The sequence below is a fragment of the Panthera uncia genome (assembly GCF_023721935.1).
Source record: "Panthera uncia isolate 11264 chromosome A3 unlocalized genomic scaffold, Puncia_PCG_1.0 HiC_scaffold_11, whole genome shotgun sequence".
NCBI classification, from domain to species: domain Eukaryota; kingdom Metazoa; phylum Chordata; class Mammalia; order Carnivora; family Felidae; genus Panthera; species Panthera uncia.
In genome coordinates this window covers 34,285,770-34,306,890 of record NW_026057578.1, presented here as the reverse complement: position 1 = coordinate 34,306,890, position 21,121 = coordinate 34,285,770, and the positions used below count along the sequence as shown (strand labels likewise).

General features: G+C 40.6%; 1 protein-coding gene across 5 annotated transcripts in view; it reads right to left on the bottom strand.

Annotated features, from left to right (window-relative positions):
• PLCB4 (phospholipase C beta 4) overlaps positions 1-21,121 on the bottom strand; it is a 423,595-nt gene that overhangs the window by 272,014 nt on the left and 130,460 nt on the right. For 4 of the 5 annotated variants that reach the window (XM_049651127.1, XM_049651128.1, XM_049651126.1 and 1 more), the window contains exon 2: positions 18,231-18,307. The exons of the other annotated variant lie outside the window; for it this stretch is intronic. The gene's annotated coding sequence lies outside the window, so the exon portion shown is untranslated. The remainder of the gene's footprint in view (positions 1-18,230; positions 18,308-21,121) is intronic. 5 annotated transcript variants of the gene reach the window in all.

The window sequence follows — 21,121 nt, the reverse complement described above, 5'->3', positions numbered from 1 at the left end:
CAAGGGAAACCCCATAAGTTCATCAGTGAATTTCTCTGAAGAAATGTTGCAGGACAGAAGACAGTGATACAATATATTCAAAGTGCTGGAAGAAACCACCTAAGCATACTCTACTCAACAAAGTTATCATTGAGACTTGAAGGAGAGAGAGAGTTTTCCAGACAAGCAAAAGTTAAAAAATTCTTTTAAAAGTTCTTCACCACTAAATCAGCATTACAAATGTTGCTAAATGGAATTCTGCCAGCTGAAAAGAGGGTACTAATTAGTAACAAGCATATATCAAAGTCTAAATCTCACAAGAAAAGAAATATATAGCAAAGGCAGTGGGTTAATCACTTATAAAGGTAGTATAAAGATTAAAAGACAAAGGTAGTAAAAATAATTATAAATACAATAATGAGCTGAGGTATACACAAGATAAAAAAACTGTAAAATGTGATATCAAAAACAAACATGACTACGGGAGAGTACAAATGTAAGCTTTAGAATGTGTTGCCAACTTAAAACAGACTGTTATAAATGTAACTTGTTACATGTAAGTCTTAAGGTAATGACCAAGCAAAACCTATAGTAGATACACAAAAAAATAAGAAAGGAATCTATGCACACCACTAACAAAGTCATCAAACCATGAAGGAAGATAGCAAAAGACAAATGGAACAGTGGAACTACAAAACAGCCAAACAACAATTAACAAAGGTACACACCTATCAATAATTACTTTAAATATACATAAACTAAATTCTCCAATAAAAAGGCAGAGTAACTGAATGGATAAAAAACAAGGCCCATCTATATGCTGCCTGTAAGAGACTCACTTTAGATATAAGAGCACACAGAGAATGAAAATGAAGGTATTTCCATGCAAATGGAAACCAAAAGAAAGCTGGGGTAACCATAATTATAGCAGACAAAATATACTTTAAAACAAAGACTGTAAGAAGAGACATTATGTAATGTCATTATGTATTATGTATGTCATTATGTAATAAGGGCATTACATAATGATAAAAGGGTCAATCCAAGAAGATACAACATTTGTAAATATTTATGTACCTAATACAGAAGCACCTAAAAATATAAAGCAAATATTAACAGACATAAAAGAAGAAAAACAGTGCAATAAAATAACAGGAGACTTTAATACCCCACTCACATTAATGGACAGATAATCCAAATAGAAAATCAATAAGGAAACATCAGCTTTAAATGACATGTGAGACTAGATGGCCTTAACAGATATATACAGGATATTCCACCCAAAAGCAACAGAGTACACATTTCTTCTCAAGTGCCCATCAACATTCACAAACCAGATCATTTGTTAGGCTACAAAACAGGTAATAAGAAATTTAAGAAGACTGAAAATCCATCAAGCATCTTTTTTCACCATAATGGTATGATACTATAAATCAACCACAAGGAAACTAAAAAATTCACAAATATGTGGAGACTAACACATGCTACCAAACAATCAACAGGTCAAAAACGAAATCAAAGTGAAATAAAAAATATCTTAAGACAAAGATGAAAGTACAACATACCAAAGCTTATGGGATACAGCAAAAGCACTGCTAAGAGCGAAGTACATAGAAATAAATGCCTTCCTCAGGAAGCACAAAAAAATCTCAAACAGCCTAACTGTACACCTGAAGGAACTAGAAACAAAAAAATAAAAATAAAAACAAAACAAAAACACAAAAAAAACCCCTCAAAATTAGAAGGAAAAAAAAACGATCAGCACAGAAATAAATGAAACAGAGACTAAAAAGACAATAGAAAAGACCAGAAAAAAAAAAAAAAAAAGAGCTGATTCTTTGAAAAGATCGACAAAACTGATAAACCTTTAGCTAGACTCTCCAAGAAAAAATAGAGGACTCAAATAAAATCAGAAATTAAAGTGGAGACACTACTAATATCTTAATACTATAGCATATTATGGACCATAAAAGATGACTACAAACAATTATACACTAACAAACTGGACAACTTAGGATAAATGGGTACATTCCTAGAAGCATACAACCTACCAAGATTGAATCAGGATGAAATAGAAAATCTGAACAGACCAATTACTGGTAAAGAAATTGCACTAGTAATGTTAAAACTCCCTACAAACAAAAGCCCAGGACCAGACAGCTTCATTGGTGAATTTACCTAATATTCAAAGAAAAATACCAATCCTCAAAGTCTTCCAAAAAAAAATAAATAAAAGAGGAACACTTCTGAAGTCATTGTAAGCCCCACATTACCCTGACAGCAAAACCAGATATGGACACCATAAGAAAGGAAAATGACAGACCATTAGCCCTGATGAACACAGATGCAAAATCCTCAAAATATTAGCAAACTGAATCCAGCAATAAATTATAAGGATCATACACCACAATCCAGTAGGATTTATTCCAGGTATGCAGGGATGCTTCAGTACCCACAATTCCATCAACATGATATACCATGTTAATGGAAAGAAGGATATAAATCCTATGATGATCTCAATAGATGCAGAAAAAGCATTTGACAAAAAATAACTTCCATTTATGATAAAAATTCTCTGGGGCAACTCAGTGGCTCAATTGGTTAAGTGTCCAACTCTTGATTTCGGCTCAGGTCATGATCTCAGGGTTGGGAGATCAAGCCCCATGCCAGGCATGGAGACTGCTTAAGATTCTCTCTCTTTCTCCCCTTACCCCCACCCTGGCTCATGCACGCTCTCTCTCAAAAAACAAAAAAGAAGGAAAAACTCTCAAAGTGAGTGCAGAGGAAACATACCTCAACATAATAAAGGCCATGTATGAACAAGCCCACAACTAATATCCTACTTAACTCTAAGATTACATTCTCTGTTGGTGGGAATATAAATCAGTACAGCCACTACGGATAACAGTATGGTGGCTCCTCAAAAAAAAAAGAAATGTAACTACTATACGATCCAGCAATTCCACTGCTTCGTATTTATCTGAAGAAAATAAAAACACTAACTCAAAAAGATATATACACTCCCATGTTCAAAGCATCATTATTTATAATAGCCAAGCTATAGAAACAAGTGTCCATTCAGGGATGACTAAAGAAAATGTGGTATTTATATAAAATAGAATATCCAGCCACAAGAAAGAATGAAATCTTGCCAATTGCAACAACATGGATGGACCCTGAAGGCATTATGCTATATTAAATAAGTCAGAAAAAGACAAATACCACAATATGTTACTTCTAGGTGGAATCTAAAAATAAAAAAAAATTAAGTTCATGGATACAGATGGGTGGTTGCCAGAAGCAGGGATGAGGGATGGGTGAAGGGGTGTAGGGAGTCAAAAGGTACCAACTTCCAATTATAAGTAGGTCATAGTAATATAATGTACAGCATGGAGACTATAGCTGACACTATATTACATATTTGAAAGTTGCTAAGAATAAATCTTACAAGTTCACATAAGAAAAAAATTATGTAACAGATGTTGACTTATTGTGATCGTTTTGCAATATATATGAATATTGAATAATTACCTTATATACCTGAAACTAATGTTGTGTGCCCATGATACCTCAATAGAAATTTTTAAAAATCCTTATTAGTCACATACATTAAAATTCCCTTGTTCTGGTGTATAGATCTAGGAGTTTTGACAAATGCATAGTCATGTGACTACCCCACAATCAAGACATAAAACAGTTGTTACCCCCCAAAACTCTTTCCTGTTGCCCCTTTGTAGTCAGCCCCTCCTCCAAACCATGGATCTGTTTTCTGTTCTCATGTCACCTTTAGTGTATGGAATCCTACATTCTGTAGTCTTCTGATTCCTTTCACATAGCATAATGCATTTTGTGATCCATCAATGTTGAGGTTTCCATCGATAGCTTGTTCCTCTTAACTGCTGAGTAGGATTTCATTGTATGGATGTACCAGTCTGTTCTTTCATTCCCCAACTGAAGCATGTCTGGGTTGTTTCTAGTTTCTGACAATTACAAATAAAGCTACCATAAATATTAGCATACGAATTTTGGTGTGAACAAAGTTTTCATTTCACTTGGGAGTGGGATTGCTGGGTCATATTTAAATATATGTGTAACAGAGTAAGAAACAGCCAATTTTTCTCACCAAGTGGGTGAATGATTCTAAATTCCTACCAGCACTGTATGTAGGAGAATTCCAATTGCTCTGTATCCTCATCGACTTGGTACTATCCATTTTTTGTCTGATTATTTCAGCCTTTCTAAGGGGGAGATGGTTCATGAGAGCTTACTGTGATTTTAAAATTGTGAATCTTCAAGATCAGATTTCACAGCACCATATATTTCTACCTTTAAGTCTGTAATATACAACATTCCTTTTGGAACTAAAACAAGCCAAACAATTAAGTAAGTTCACACAGTTACAAATGAAGATGATCTTCTCATTACAGAAGAAATGTTCCTTCTATAAGTTTGCATGTGTATATCTAATATCTACAAATAATAATTCATCAATAATAACAGATTCCCAGGACATCTCACTGGCTCAGTTGATAGAGTATGTGACTTGATGATCTTGGGGTTGTAAATTCAAGCCCCACGTTGGCTGTAGCGATTACTTAAAAAAAATAAAGTCTTAAAAAATAACAGATTCCCAAGTAACGATAGGAAATAACAATCTAATTCATAACTTTCATTAGTGTAAAAAACCATGAATTACTGACAATTAAACATGTGTCATATAGAATTGTATATATACCATATACACAGAGATATAAAAGGGTATTTTGTCAAGTACATGGATAGTTTAAATTTGATCACAAAAGGAGTATTTACTAATTTAGAAAAAGGATACTTAAAACTATACCAACAACACTACACATTTGCATAAATTAATGAGCTCATTACAAATGTTGGCTGTTCCAAAAGAGATCTCCATTTTTCAAAAATTTGAGTCTTTGTTCTGTTACAGTTTGTACTTTAAATTAACTAAATATATGGTTTAGAATTTTTACCATGTCTTATTTTTACTTTATTGTAGTATTTATGTGTCATCTTCTGCTAAGAATATTATACATTCCTTATCTATTCCCATAAATGGAACAGGAAATTAAATGTCTTCCATGAAAAATAGTTGCTTTACCCATTCAACAACTATTTATTGCATTTCTAGCAAGTGGGGCAGGGCAGGGGGTGTTCTCTTTTAAACAGGGACTTCACAAGGGGCTCTTAAGTGGCATTTGAGCAAAGAAATGAGAGAAATAACAGAGTAAACCTTGTAAAGAACTGGAAGAAGAGGCAACCAGTAAGAAAAGATAGCAGGTGCAAAGGCCCTGAGGGGAATGTGTGTTTTATAAGATTGATGTGTGTGAGCAAAGCAGAGTGAGCAAGGGGATACTAGAAGGCAATGAAATCGGAAAAAGGGAGCCAGATCATTCAAAGATATGGATTGAATCTGATTCTCCATTAAATGTGAAGCAACTAGAGAGTTTTAAGGAGCAGAGTTACATAGTTTGACTTAAGTTTTAAAAGATCCATACTTTGCTATTTGGAAGACTGTAGCAAGCCAAGGGTGAAGCAGAGAACCCAGTTAACAGCCTGCTACAAAAGTCGAGAGGAGTGAGGACCATGGCTTGGTCAATGCTGGTGACACCTGACATTATGAAAAGTTGTCAATTCAGTATATATTCTGAATGTAGAGGCAACAGGATTGGCTGCTGGGTTACATGCAGAGTGTAAAAACAAAACAAAACAAAACAAAACAAAACAGGAGATGACTTGGAAGTTGAAAACTAGCATCAAAACTGTTAAAATTGCTTGGTCTGGAAAACAATGAATAGTTTCATTTTAACAATGATATTTAAGAAACTGCAACACAGTAAACTGTACTGACTAGCTGGCATCCAATTTTTAAAATGCCAAGAATGAAGATAAAAAGCTGAGACTATCCAACAGCTAACTTTTGGAACATTTGCTGCCATCAGACACTACAGGAGAGTCATGGAGAATTCCAGATAAAGATCAAAGTCAGAATACCATTCTTTTTCATTTGCCCTTAATGACTCTTGTGTAATATATTGCATATCAGCTATTATAGCGGAGTTTGGCAGATATTTTGCAGATGAATAGATTAACAGATGAACAAGGTGACTGAAATATAAGTAGATGAGGATTAATGCAGTGGAGCATATGAACCGCCATGCAGGAAGAGCTAAAATTCAAAATAGTAAATAATAATTCCAGGGGCGCCTGGGTGGCTCAGTAGGTTGAGCATCCGACTTCGGTTCAGGTCATGATCTCACAGTGTAAGGGTTCGAGCCCCGTGTTGGGCTCCGTGCTAACAGCTCAGAGCCTGGAGTCTGCTTCAGATTCTGTGTCTCCCTCTCTCTCTGCCCCTCCCCTGCTCATGCTCTGTCTCTGTCTCAAAAATAAATTAAAAAAAAAAAAAAACATTAAAAAAAATTTAAAAAACATAATTCCGGAAGTTTCATATACTCTATCCATTAGCTGAATTCATAAAAATCTGGATAACCTGGAGTTTAGAATAGAAAATTTTCATTTCTGGGGCACCTGGGTGGCTCAGTCAGTTACATGTCTGACATCGGCTTAGGTCTGATCTCACCTGAGTTCAAGCCCCGCATCAGGGACTGCGCTGACAGCTTAGAGCCTAGAGCCTGCTTCGGATTCTGTGTCTCCCGCTCTGTGACCCTCTCCCACTCACACTCTGTCTCTCTCTCTCAAAAATAAACGTTAAAAAAAATTTTTTTTAAAAAAAGAAAATTTTCATTTCTCTCAGAAAGTGAAGGATACTGTTAAGATTAAAACCATTTGTTATGAAGATAACCTAATGTTTCAAGACTTGGAGTAATGATTTTGAAGAAATTCAACATGGTTTTGAAAGAGTAGACAGACAAGTTACAAATGCCATTGGACAACTTTCCCTTAGATTTCATGATCTCCACCACCTGAGATTCAAGGGTGAGAAGCAGTCAAGTGCTATGCTAACCTGGTCCTTCAGGACTCCGCCAGAGACAGGGGACACTGAAAACGCCAAAGGGGAGCCAAGTACCCACCATGCTGTCCATTAGGGTTATTCTCCTGATCTTACATAGTGTTTACAAGCCTTATAGTGTTTAATAAATGCTTACTGAATGAATGAAACTTTCTACCACCATTACCTAGAGAAAACCATAGGATAGTGACTAATACAGAAACTCCTCCATTTTTACAATCCTTTTCCCAAGGCTGGCCCAGTATATTTCCCTAGTTATGATTCTGGGGGTTTTGTCAAGGTGACTTGGTGTTATAATCCAAAAACTCCAGCATTAAAAGACAAAAAGAGTAGAAACTATTTTGGAATCTCTTAAGGAAGTTAAAGTACTTCACCATTTAGTGACACTTGAATCATTAAATTGTGCACCTAAAACTAATATTATACTACATTCACTAACTGGAATTTATTTTCTATGTTTGTTTATTCTGAGAGAGAGAACACAAGGAGGGAAGGGGCAGAGAGAGAGAGAGAGGGAAAGAGAGAGAGAGAAAGACAGAATCCCAAGCAGGCTCTGTGCTATCAGCACTGAGCCCAATGCAGGGCTGGATCCCACAAACTGTGAGTTCATGACCTAAGCTGAAATCAAGAGTCAGATGCTTAACAGACTGAGCCACCCAGGTGCCCCAACTAACTGGAATTTAAATTAAAAAAAAGTTAAAAAGAAAAGAAAAAACATTTAGTAACAATTTATTAGTAGGGTCTCACTGGTAATGTAGGTTTCGTCCCCCCCCCACCCCCACCGCCCAATACAACAAACAGTATAGACCAATTACACCTAAACATCATTGAAATACTAACAGCTCTCCCATATAATTACCAGCCACAGGATGTCCCTCTCAACTTTGAGGATTCACCAAGGGTTGAACGAGGTTTTAAAAATTCCTCTATTTCCGGGGCACCTGGGTGGCTTGGTCGGTTGAGCGTCTGACTTCGGCTCAGGTCATGATCTCACGGTCCCCGTGAGTTCGAGCCCCGCGTCGGGCTCTGTGCTGACAGCTCAGAGCCTGGAGCCTGTTTCAGATTCTGTGTGTCCCTCTCTGTCTGCTCCTCCCCTGTTCATGCTCTGTCTCTCTCTGTCTCAAAAATAAATAAATGTTAAAAAAAAAATTAAAAAAAAAATTCCTCTATTTCCATAGATGGCCTTCAAGAAAGAGAAATGGTATGTTAAATCAAAATTGGGGAACACAGTGATATGGTAAAAGAATTCACGGGCCGTTCTTCAATCCCAATTCATCGACAGGCCATCCCTCCACTCCCCGTGATTAAAGCGCAGTGTTGATCACTCCCATCTCTGGAGCCGAGATAATCGAAGGACAAATGGGTGACCAAAAATATCCCATTAATATGGCTATTCAGCCACATCACCGTATTCATTTCAAATTGAGAACCATAACTCTACTTAATAGCACAAAGCCCTACATGTATTTGCATCTTATGAGCCATGAGTCAGGAGACTGAAGCAGCTGGCTAAATCATCTCGCCCTTATTTAATTTACCATTCTCCTCTCACATTCGTTCTGCTGCAGAAATGGCATTGCGGTTCGCTTTCAATAACTCCCTGACAACTCAGAAGCAGGAAGAATAAATTTTCTTTGCTGATTCCCTGCATTCTATGAAAAGAGAAGCAGTAATCATGATACCATTAAATTGATGCAAAACTACCTTATTTTCTTTCTTCTATTTTTACAGTAAGATCAATGTTGACTAAAAGTACACTGTGTAGTTTTTCTCGTGTTTAAAGATTCTTTTGCCCTATTTGTTTCTATGTGTTTTAGAAACAGACACCCTCACATAAACACTGCCCCTTAGGGAACAACTGTCAAATGCGGACTTAAAACACTATTAAGAAAAATCTGAATATAAATGATGTAAAAACTTTGAGACTGTATCTGGAAAGACTTACTGTGTTTGCCATAGAAATATGATTAACTTGCACCATCAGAGTGCTCCTTTTGCTGAGAAAGGACAAGAGAACTCAGATCAGGAAGCTCCCATAAGCCACTACAAAGTTTTGTTTTGTTAACTTTTTGAGATGGGAGTTTGAGGAGGTAAGCCTCTCCAGTTAATTCCTATATGGGTCTCAGTGCAGTCTAGACTAGCACTGTCCAACAGAAATAAAATGCGAGCACAAGTGTGATTTTAAATTCCCTAGTTGCCATGTTAACAAAAAGCAAACACAGGGGCACCTGGGTGGCTCGGTCGATTAAACATCCAACTTCAGCTCAGGTCATGATCTCATGGTTCACAGGTGCGAGCCCCGTGCCCAGCCCTGTGCTGACAGCTCAGAGCCTGGCAGCCTGCTTCAGATTCTGTGTCTCCCTCTTTCTCTGCCCCTTCCCTGTTTGCACTCTGTCTCTCAACAAAAAACAAAAAAGTAAACACGGGTCAAATTTTAATGTTTTCTTTAAGCCAATGTATCCAAAATATTTTAACAAGTATTCCACATACAAAAATTAGTAATATACTTTTTTATATACTGTTACTTTTTCTATATTAATTCTTTGAAATCCAATGTGTATTTTATACTAGCAAGCACATCTCAGCTTGAACTGGCCATATGTTGAGTGCTCAAAGCCACATGCTATGTATGAGTGGCTCTTGCACCAGACAGCGTAAATGCTAGAGCAGATCCTAGAGAGAATCTGGAATTGATCAATGCATAGTCAATGGGTTTTGAGTGGTAATCACAGTCACTCTGTTACGAGGTGACTGGAAGAGAAAGAATTGAAGAGACTCATATAGTCCTTGGTCTCGAAGTACCCAAGATTCTGTAAGTTCTTAGAATAACTAGAACTTCACTCTCCTCTTATCATTAGAGCCCCAGGCATTTCACTGGTTACCTCAATGTGCAAAGGGCTCAGAAGTTAGTCACATTTGTGAAAAATACTTATTGGTTGTCCTCCTACTCGGACATCTTACTTTCTTGACATCTTGTATTCTCTATCATCTGTTAGTTGTTGCTATACCCAATTGATGAAACTCAAGTTTACATTCAAATCAGAACTCCAGCTCTCATCTTGAAATGCAATCATAAGCTATAGCTTAAGGTACCTCAGAGAACTCTTCCACCTACTGAAAAGCTCTATAACAAATATGCTGCTAGACACTTTGTGAACACTGTCTCCAGCCCACTGAGGGCAGGAATTATTACCCTCACTACAGTAAAACAATGCTAGAAAGAGAACAGCCTGCTCAAGGTCACAGGACCAGTCCACAACCTTCTACAGCCCTTCTTTGTCTTGGTTTAATAATCACAATCAATGTCCTGTATTCCTAAATTGCCCACCCCAATGCAAGAATCTTCATATAGGCTGAATTCTGAACATCAATTCCCACTTTATTCCTCTGGGAACAGAAACCAGCAAGAAAATAAGAACCATCTGTCACTACTGAGCTTGTGAGAAGCAGAGGAAAAACTTTTCTCCATCCAAAGTCCAAGATAAAGAAATTCACTGAGTACCACCCACACTACACAATCCTCCCACCCAGGTGTCCATTTATATGCTCAACAGTCATTGTAATTGCAAATTTGAGGTCACCCCTGATAATAAGGCCCTCCTCTTCCATTCTCAGGGCACTCTAGTCCCCAAAGTCATTAGTGCAAACTTGATCCAATTGCTTTTGATTCTGTCTGCACACAGATTTCTCTGTAGGGACCGCTGCTATTCCAAGCTTCTGCTCCCTTTGCTTAGATGGTTGCTAAGGAGAAGAGACTGCTGCCTTTGTAATTACTACCTGAAATTCCTCTGTAATCTCAACCAGTACTTTTCTTAACATCAAGCGCCCCGCACTGATCAACAGGGTAACCTCTGCTTTTGGCATTCCCAATCAAGTCTCAGGGGCTTCCAATTGAGGTCATAAACAATTGATGCCCTCTACTGCGAATGCAAATCAGTTACTTCAGGGATCTCCAAGCTTTGAGGACCCCTCCCTGGATAACTGTGGGTTTGGGCAGAGAAACAGTAGTTTAGAGGTTCCAAAACCAGACTTCAAACAGAAAACCAAAACCAAAAACAAACAAACAAAAACCAAGCATTTCCCCCTTTACCACATCTCTCCATTTCAACTGCTTCTGGGAAGACAGGCACTCCGCAGTGATGTCTGTATGAAAAGGGTTTTCTGCATTGGAAAATTTTTCAGGCTGACTTACCTCTGAAATCTTTTTTCCAAAGCAGTCAGCCCCCACCCCCCCCAAGTAGAGCCAGGCCCCACAGTCAAGCAAGATGGGTCCCAAATCAAGTTGTCCTAAGACTCTGCTCCTCTAAGGATGCCCACGGACCAGCAGCATCAGCACCATCTGGAAGCTTTATGAAAAGCATGATCCGTATTCTAACAGTGCCAGGTGATTCGTATCCATATTAAAGTGTGAGAAGCCCGGTCCAAGACACCACTGAAAAGAATCTGATTTCTGATTTTATAAATAACTGGACAGTTGATACAAATTGCAAGTACCCACTGAATTCTCATTAGGCTAGGAATTGTTGGGTTTTGTTTTCAACCTATTTTTCGAACCTAAAACTGAACTGAAAATAAAATAGCTCCCAGAGAGAAACCCAACTTTTTTCCTGTGATCCTAGGATCCTGCCATCCCTTGAAAGTCAAAGTTTACACTCCATATGTGCACAGAGAGACACCAACAAGTAAAATATTTTTCCTAATGAACTTGAGGACAACGCATGGAATAACTGCCAAACAAGCCAGCAAACGTAGTCTCATAATTCGCAAGTCTTTGACACATTTTCCTTCTACGAACACTGCAAATTCCATTAGGATGACTTGGGAGATTCAGTTTTTTTAAACAATGATGAACTTGAATGGAAGGAAATGGTAAAACATGTAGATTTTAAGGTATGCAAAACCATGTTTTACAGAAAAATGTAGCTAAACCCTCCTGAGTTCACCCTTCAGTGGTTTTGCAGTAGGGGTACATTTATAATGTATATTTTGATAAGAATGCCTATATGGTATTGAGACAAGTGATTTTGGAGTCCTTTTATCAAACATTTTATCATGATCAACACCCTTCACCTTGTTGTTCCAGCAGACGAGTAAAAATCATTTTTTCTAATGTGAAAATTTACATTTTACTTCACAATCCTACTAAAGGCAGTTATGTCTTCACTTATCTGTTTAAAAACACAAAGAAATACCAAGTTAAAAATGAGCGTACGTAAGAGTAATATAAAACTTTTTTTTTAAAAAAAATTCATGCTTAAGGATACTTTTTCCACACTTTACAGAAAAAAAATAATTTTGCTTTTGAAAATTTTAGTATTCTGATTAAAGGTCTATGTCAGCAAAAACCCAGGACATAGATGAAAAGAAGCCACATTATTTAAGAAATCATCAAGAACCCCAGCAACCAAATGGCCAAATACTATCTCAAAGTTACCAAGTTTTCAGAAAACCAAACTCCCAAAAATCACAATATATTTTCATCTCTTGTCTAGTAGGTATTCCTTACGATCCTAGAATTCTGTTTTTCCTTGATAGATGCCTCTCATTCTTGAAAAAACAAAAAAAGACATTCTCCATTCCTTTTTGTTTACAAAAAAGAAATTGCACAAGGCCAAAAATTCCAAACATATTCTGGTTCTACTTTCTCTTTGGTCTCTTGAGCTTCCTGTTGAAAACCACCACCTCCTTTCCAGCGGCTGCCATTTTATCACCCTGGATAAACTAAGTGGAAAGTACCTCATGTTATGGCTGCTATGAGCAGGTCAACTGGCCCCCCACCCTTCCTTTCTCTCTCCATGGGGGAGAGGAAACAGAATGATGGGCCGTGGGGCCCTTCAGATCTACCAAGCTGGCCTCAGTGAGCAGCATCATGAAGGGTGTCCAGAGTGTGAACTCCACAAAGATGGGGACCACACCTGAGGAATCCCTGGCATGGCCACTCAAGCCCTGTTTATGGAACTTCCCAGCCCCTCCCCTGGTGGTGTCTCCTACAACTCTGCTCTACCATGGCCTAGGCAAGAGCACTATCTCCTTCCCAGCCCAAGTGTTCAAGATGAGCCAAGGTTGGCAGAGTGGCAAAGCCATGGCAGCACCTTTGCTGCTGCTCCTAAGTCAGATGTTGGTAACTCAGAGCCTCCATAGTGTGTGATGCAGCAAGCCAATAGAGCCAACCTTCCTTAAGAAGGTGAGGAATTTGGTTGCATGAATCCTTTTGCTACAAACAAAAACCCAAAAGCTCAGCTGCAATACACTGAATTACAAAAGTGAGAAAAGCAGCTCAAACGTAAATGCTCTGGTAAGATCTTCAGATCCTGTAGAAACCGTATGCCAGGGCACAGCAAGGGCAAGAGTGCATATCAGGGAAGCACTTAAGGGCAGCAGTGCTGGAAAAGGGCAGAGCAGACTGAGGTGAGAAGGAGACCCAGGACCACGAAAGGGGCAGAGTGGCAGGGCTTCTCAGAGCCAACAAAAATCCAGAGCTGAGGCCTACAGCAGGAACACGGAAGTAAGTCTGGATGCAGCTGCTTGGGCCGCATGTATATACCATTGTCCTAATAGACCATAGTCATCTGTCCTCCCAAGAGACTCTAGACCCCTGAACTCTGAATTCCAATCAAGCAGCAGCATCGTCCTGCTTCTCCCCATCCCCTCCCCAGTCTGTTCTTTACCCAGAAGGCATAACCATTCTTTAAGACTTAAATGTGATCATGTCCTTTCTCTACTCAGAATTCTCCAATGGATTCCCAATATAATCTGAATACAACCCAAAGTCCCTGCGTACCCTATTTACCTCACTTCCTACCCCTCTGCCCCTTTGATTATCCCACTCCATCCAAAATGGCTTCCACACTCTTCCTCAACCCCCCTCATACGCTGCTGTGTAGGGTCCTCATGCTTGCTAGTCCCTCTGCCTAGGATATCCACATGGCTCCTAAACTTCATTCAGGTCTCTGGTCAAATGTCACCTTCAGGAAGGCCTCCTCTACAAACCTATCCAAAATGGCAGTCTCACTCTGTCATGCTTTACCCCCTCGCCCCCAGCACCCACCCATCTTGTACTCACTCACAGCTGCCTCCTCCAAGTGCTTATGATTCTTTGCCTAAAACCTTTCTTTGGCCAAGAGCTGTGTTCATCCTTGCACAGACAGGCAGGCCAAAAATGCCTTTGGGGACAGCCCTCAGCCAAAGACAAGTGGCGGTTAGCGGGTAAATACCCAACCTCCAAGTCCTTCTATGGGACAATTCCAAGGCCTGTTCTTCACGGTCTTCCAGAGGTCTGCTGTGGGATTGTGTCCCAGTTGCCCACAGAGATAACCAATATGATAACACACCCTTTATTGAATCCCTTCATTTCTTTGTCTCACCTCCTCACTCTCCTGCCAGAATTTCCTGGGATCGCTTTTCCAATAAATGACTTGCACTCAAATGTATTGTCACAGGATTAGCCTTGGAGGGAACTCAAATTCAAGATCCCACCCATCCCCTCCTGCTAGCACAGTGCCCAGCACATAATAGGTGCTTCGTAAATATTTATGGAATGAATGAACTGCCATGGCTAACTTTTACCTTGATGATGCTGCTGATCAGGAAGCATCCTGTGTCCCATCTAAAAAGCTGGTTTTATATACAGATGATTAGCCCTTGTTTCAGCCAGAACATTGACTCTGAGAACGGCATAGGATTCACATAGCTTCCTTTTGAACACCATTGCCATTTATGACAGCCATTCCTCTGAACAGGTCCACCATCTAGAAAGATGTTCTTTCTCCAAAGTTAATGGATATGGCAACTCTCAAACCCTAAACTATAGTGTGTAAAAAGCAGCAGATTAGCACTGAAAGTCAGTCTTAAATGCCCTCCAGATGCAAAATCCTTACACCTCTGTGAGCCCTGGAAGCTCTGAAGTCAAGAACTGGGGCTAGCTCTTAGGATCAGGACCAGCTGCAAAATTTGCAGGACCCACTGCCAAAGGAAAGCATGATGCCCTTTGTTAGTAGGAATTTCAAGATGGTGACAAGAGAGTGTTAAACCAAACACAGAGCCTGAGTCTGGGCTCTGTCTAACTGCACAGGTCCTATGCCCATGAAGTTGGCCCTACCAAGAACTCATCAAAGATAAACTATCAGACACCCCCTAACACTGCTCCCTTGGCAGTGATGATTCTCAAAGAAAAGAGAAACAGCAGCAGCTTGTTTTAGGTTAAGCCACCACAAGACTACATAACTTATTGTAGCAGAGAGGCCTGGGGGCACCTCTTAAAGCAGTTCAGTTCACATCACCTTCAAGACTTTACAAACACCCAAGGAATCAATCATGGCGCACAGCTCCCCACCGCCTGCTCCATGATTCAAACTGCTGACAACTCCAGTGTTGCAATTACCCTGTTGGGTCCCATAGTTTAAATGCACAATATATAACTAAAGAGAAAAAGAACCTTCTTTTAGATGCCAGAGGATGCAAAAGACCTCAGAATCTAGTTCAAGAAATCCATTCAGGTTCATCACTCGGGGGTCTGATGGGCACATAGCTAACAGGTCAGAAGAGTTTGGTAGAAAAATTAAAGGGGTTTAAACAGCCTGCTAGTACCATACCTAAGCTCCAGGGATGTGTCTATTTGAGAGAAAATACAGATTGAGGTGATGCTGGGACACAGCCATGATTAGGGCAGACCTGTAGAAATACGTCCAAGGTAGAAAAATGGTGTAACAGCACCTGGGCCTAGGAGATGCTTAATACATCTTAGGGGAGGAAGAGAAGCAGTCCCCTAATGTGCACTGTAGATCACCAAAAGAAGGACCCAGGACATGCTGCCAAACACAAATGACCACAGGACCCTTGATGGGCCAGGAAAGTAACTGATAGTGCTCAACAGGATAAACTGAGAAATGGTGACTTAGAGCCAATTAACCCACAAACCCTATTTCCTAATATGCCAGGTGGCTTGTTTTACTACACAAAATCATTTCTAAAGTTTGCTTTCAATCCTGCCTGTACAAAATGCAAAAGAAATGATGGTCTCCATTTGAAATGTTAGCATTTAAGCAGAACTTCATTCCATGAACAATTGCTGAGTTACTTTCTATGGGGTATACGATATTATGATCTCATGCTGGGGACTTCTGGAACCATAAAGAAGCACTTTAAAGTGTATCAAGGAGCTATGGGGTAAGTAGACATTTCAGGATTAAAATTCTCTTGTTCTATAGAGATTATGTGACTTTGTATAGTCAACAATAACCTTTGTGTACTTCAGCGTCCTTTTACTGTAAAAGGAGAGAATACCCACGTCCCAGGGGTATTTGTGAGGGAGAAATCAGGATGATCAATGTTCTCAAATGTCTTATGTTCAAACAAAACTCAAGATGTCCCCCAGAAACCAGGGTCTCATCTGCAAGCTCTGTGCTCAGGCCCACATCCTTGTAGCTAATTTTGACTCCTCTTTGACACCTGATATCCAGTCTGTCACAAATCCAGATGGCTCTTCATTCAAAATATCCCAAATCTGATCACTCCTCACCAACCCTAGCCCACCTTAGTCTTGGTTCTAGGTGTGCTCACCTCCCTCCTGGACTTTTGCGAATTTCCTCCCCTGTTTCCCCCTCCTGGCTGTGTCCCTAATCCATTTATTCTCATCATAGCAACCAGAAAAGTCTTGTTAAGATGAAAGAACTGGGGCGCCTGGGTGGTTCAGTCAGTTAAGCATCCAACTCCTGATTTTGGCTCAGGTCATGATCTCACAGTTCGTGGGTTCGAGCCCCACATCAGGCTCTGTGCTATCAGCATGGACCCTGCTTGGGATGCCCTCTCTCTGTCCCTCCCCTGCTCCCTCTCTCCCAAAAATAAATAAGCTTCAAAAATAAGTAAAACAAAAGAACTCTTCCAAATAACTAAGTTCCTTACTTTGGTCTAAAGCATTGGTTCTCAACTCAGGTGTGACTTTGCACCACAGAGGACATTTGACAACGTCTGGAGACCTTTTTAGTTATCACCCTTGGAGGGCGGGGGTACGCCACTAGAATCTAACAGGTCGAGTCCAGGGATGCTGTTGAACAGTCTGCAGTGCACAGGACAGCACCCACAAAGAATTATCCAGCTCAGAATGTCAGTAGTGAAGTGGACAAACAGGGCACTGAAGTGGTCTCAATTCCCTCCACCTGCACCAATACAGGTAGTCCCCTTCCCCCACACCCCCTACCACAGAGCTGTATCCTTGCCATTCCTGCACTAGATGAGCCACTCCCACACACAGCCACTGTTCCCTCTGCCTAGAATGTTCTTCCTATAGACATCCTCAGGGCTCATTATTCTACTGCCTTCAGGCCTCCGCCAATCATCTTGTTTTAATTTGCAGCTCCCCTCACTCCCGCTCAGCACGGTCCTCCCCCTCTTCTCCACAGCACATACTATCCAGCACACCTGTCATTGTACTTCGGGGTTTTTTCTGCCACCTTCTACCTCCTGGAGTGCAAGCTTCTTGAAGGTGGGAACTTTTGACTGATTTATCCATATTAGGTACTTGGCACATAGTAGGCACTCAAATATTTGCTGAAATGAATAACTGGATGTATGGATATTACCCAGTAGAGGTACTGCATCTTGGCTGAGAGATAGCTTCTAGTCTGAGTGGGGAAAAGTATGTATTTAGATTTATTACCAAGGCTGTATTCATAACCCATTTTGTATGAAAACAGAGCTTTAATAATAATTCCCAAATGGACTCCCTAATGCTATCATGACAAAGGCACGGAAGGTGGGACACCTGGGTGGCTCAGTCGGTTAAGCGGCCGACTTCGGCTCAGGTCATGATCTCGCGGTCCGTGAGTTCGAGCTCCGCGTCGGGCTCTGTGCTGACAGCTCAGAGCCTGGAGCCTGTTTCAGATTCTATGTCTCCCTCTCTCTGACCCTCCCCTGTTCATGCTCTGTCTCTCCCTGTCTCAAAAATAAATAAAACATTAAAAAAAATTTAAAAAAAAAGGCACGGAAGGTAATAAAGGGAGCCTAGCTCATCCACCTTGAAACTTCCTTCAGTCACAATAGACAGATATGAAGGATTAAATTGCTAGTTGGGGTCTATGGCAACTGTAGTTCTCCAAATTAAACATCAGTGCATGTTGTTGGAAAAATACAATTACATTTATGGAAGATAAAGGGACCGAAAATTTATACATCAGGACAGTTCCAGAAATCCCAGCCTGAACAATGTTTTTATGTTCAGTATACTATCTCCAATCAGTAACATTCCAAGATTCCATGAAATACTTACCAAATACAGCAAGGCATTACACACGGGGCCAGACAGAATCGAGCACACACAGTCCTTGCCCTCAGAGGGTCTCCAGTCTGGAATGGAAGTTAAGACAGTTGTGTTGTTGGACTGAAGCACACCATGACCACAGTAGGCTGCTACTTTGGGCATTATTAGAGAAACACAAAATGTAATGGGGTCCTCCAGAGAGGGGGTGGGCGGGAAGCAAGGAACGTGTGGAGTGGAAGGTGGCCCTGATGTTTCCTGGAGGGTGAGCACACCCACACAGGCATGCCTGTGTCTTTGAAGTGGCAAGTTTCCCATTTGGTGGGAACACAGGCCACCTGTAAGGAAGTGGCAGGAAGTGAAGGGTCACTGAGGCCAGAGCACAGAAGGCTGAAGACCTGGGGGCAAGTGGCTCCCGTCCACTTTGAAAGGACCAGCAGATGGCTAAAACAGCAAGCTCAGAGGCAGCTGTGATGGCTTCATTTCCTGGGTTTCCCTGTACCTTCCTAGGAGGCAGCCTAGCTGGAGAGGAAGGAACTGACCTACATACGTGGGTTGCTAAAGGAAGCTGAAGATAACTAAATACTCCTAGCTGGACGTAGAAGGAACCTGGCAGAGAGAAAAGACAGCGGGTCTGTGCAAAGAGGGCCTGGACCATCCCACGGAAAGCGGGAGAGAAGCAGCTATTAAACCACCCAAGTCTTCCCACACCCAGGAGGCACAAATAGAAAGGGGAGAAAGTGAGTTCAAATGACACCATGACCTCGGGGACTATTCAAGCCATTTTATAAAATTACAATGTCCAACGTTTTTATTCGGTTTATCAGTTGGTTTCAGAGAAGTAGAATTAAAGGTGTGGGATTATTTTCCACAGATGTTAGAACAGTCCCTTCCCGAACAGAGCCTCACCCCAATCAAAACTTCTAAAAACCAAATGGAAGTTCCTAGATTGTGTTGGCAGAGGCTAAGCTCTCATTAACAGAGTAATCAAGAATGGGTTAGAACAAATACTATTTTTTTTAAACTTTCTTTTGACCCATCTCATTACTGGATATGTAAAATACGAAGTCTGAAGCCAAAACAATATGAAATGGCTTTAAGATCTGTTAAATCGGATTTTTAAAAAGAAGTACTCATAGTGAAGGGATGAGAAGGGCCCATCCATCACCCTGTGTGAACATTCAATTATTTGACAGATATTTACTGAACCTCTGGTGGGGGTCAGGCTGAGCTATCAAGATCCTAAGGCCACTTCACTGAACAAAATCTGCCCCCAGGGTGGCACATACGTTCTAGAGAAGGGAGAGAAAGTAAACACTAAACCCAATAAATAGTTAAATTATGCAATCTGAAAAATGCAAAGCGCTATGGAAGAAAGAAAAGGTAGAGAACAGGATGGAGGTTAATAAGAAGGTACATAGGGGTGCCTCGGTGGCTTAGTCGGTTAAGTCTCCGACTTTAGCTCAGGTCATGATCTCATGGACCTTCAGTTTGAGCCCCACTTCAGGCTCTGTGCTGACAGCTCGGAGCCTGGAGCCTGCTTCGGATTCTGTGTCTCCCTCTCTCTCTCTGCCCCTCCCCCGCTCGTGCTCTCTCTCAAAAATAAACATTAAAAAATAACTTAAGAAAAAATAAGAAGGTACATAGACTTGAAGGAGGTAAAGGAATTAGCGAAGGAGATGAGAGGGGAAGGAAGCCCATTAGTGACAGAGTAGCAGCCAACACAAAGACCCTCCAATGAGGGCATGCCTGTGTGTTCAAGGAACAGCCTGGAGGCCAGTGTGGCTGAGCTGAGGGTGCTAGGGATGAGGTAATGGTGATGACAAGAGGTCAGACCATGCAGGCCTAGGAGGCCATGGTCAAGATCCTGACTTGTACTAGGAATAAGAGGAAGACTCACTGGAGGATGCTAGGAAGAGGGGGACTGGGTCTGACATATACTTAACAGGTCACTCTGGCTAAGGTGAGAACAGATCAGCAGGAGTGGGGATGCAGGAAGTGAGCCTGGAAGAAGAGAGGCCAGTCATCCAGGTGAAGGAGAATAAGGCCCAGACCAGGGTGACAGCAATGGAAATGGTATTCAAAAAAAAAAAAAAAAAAAAGGTACATTTGGAAGGTAAAGCAGACAGCATTCAACAACATACAACGTACTACATGTGGATTAGAGAAAGGAAGGAGTGAAGGATGATTCTAGGAGCAAGACTGAGTAACACGCCCTTGTTAAATTTCAGTATAAATACCCCCAAAATCTCTTGACAAGGTTGCCATTCAAACTCTAGGTTTCCATTTAGCACCTGCTATTTATTTAATAAGGGATTCCAGTCCAGGAAGTGTGTAGTCACAGAAGCAAAGTATTTATGGTCAGCAAGTTTCACCTACATATGGCTCTGTTCCAACAGAAAAACGAGAGTGGTCTGTACTAGAGTAAGCATTACATAAAATAACACATGTGACCACCAAGGTACTGTTTCTGCTAATAAAGGCAAGCACATACAAGCATGTGTCATGTGTATGCAATAATTCAGAAAAGTGCCTTACAGCCCATAAAGCAGTCCGTGATGGCAATGTTTTTTTTGAAACAGGATAACCCTCAAATGCTTTCTTTTGATACTAAATTTCAAAACAACATAAAACCCACAATCCTAGTAAGGTCACCAGTCTGAATTATTTTTAGAATTAAAACTACGGATGGCTTCCCAAACACAGCACATTCATCAAGGACATCATGACATGGTATCCACCACACCGGGAGTGTTTCACCTAGAACTTCAAAGGAAGTGCTTTCTAAGGTGAAGAAAGCATCTCTCTCTTCTCTCTCTTCTCTCTCTTCTCTCTCTCTCTCTCTCACACACACACACACACACACACACACACACACACACACACACACACCTTGAGGCTCA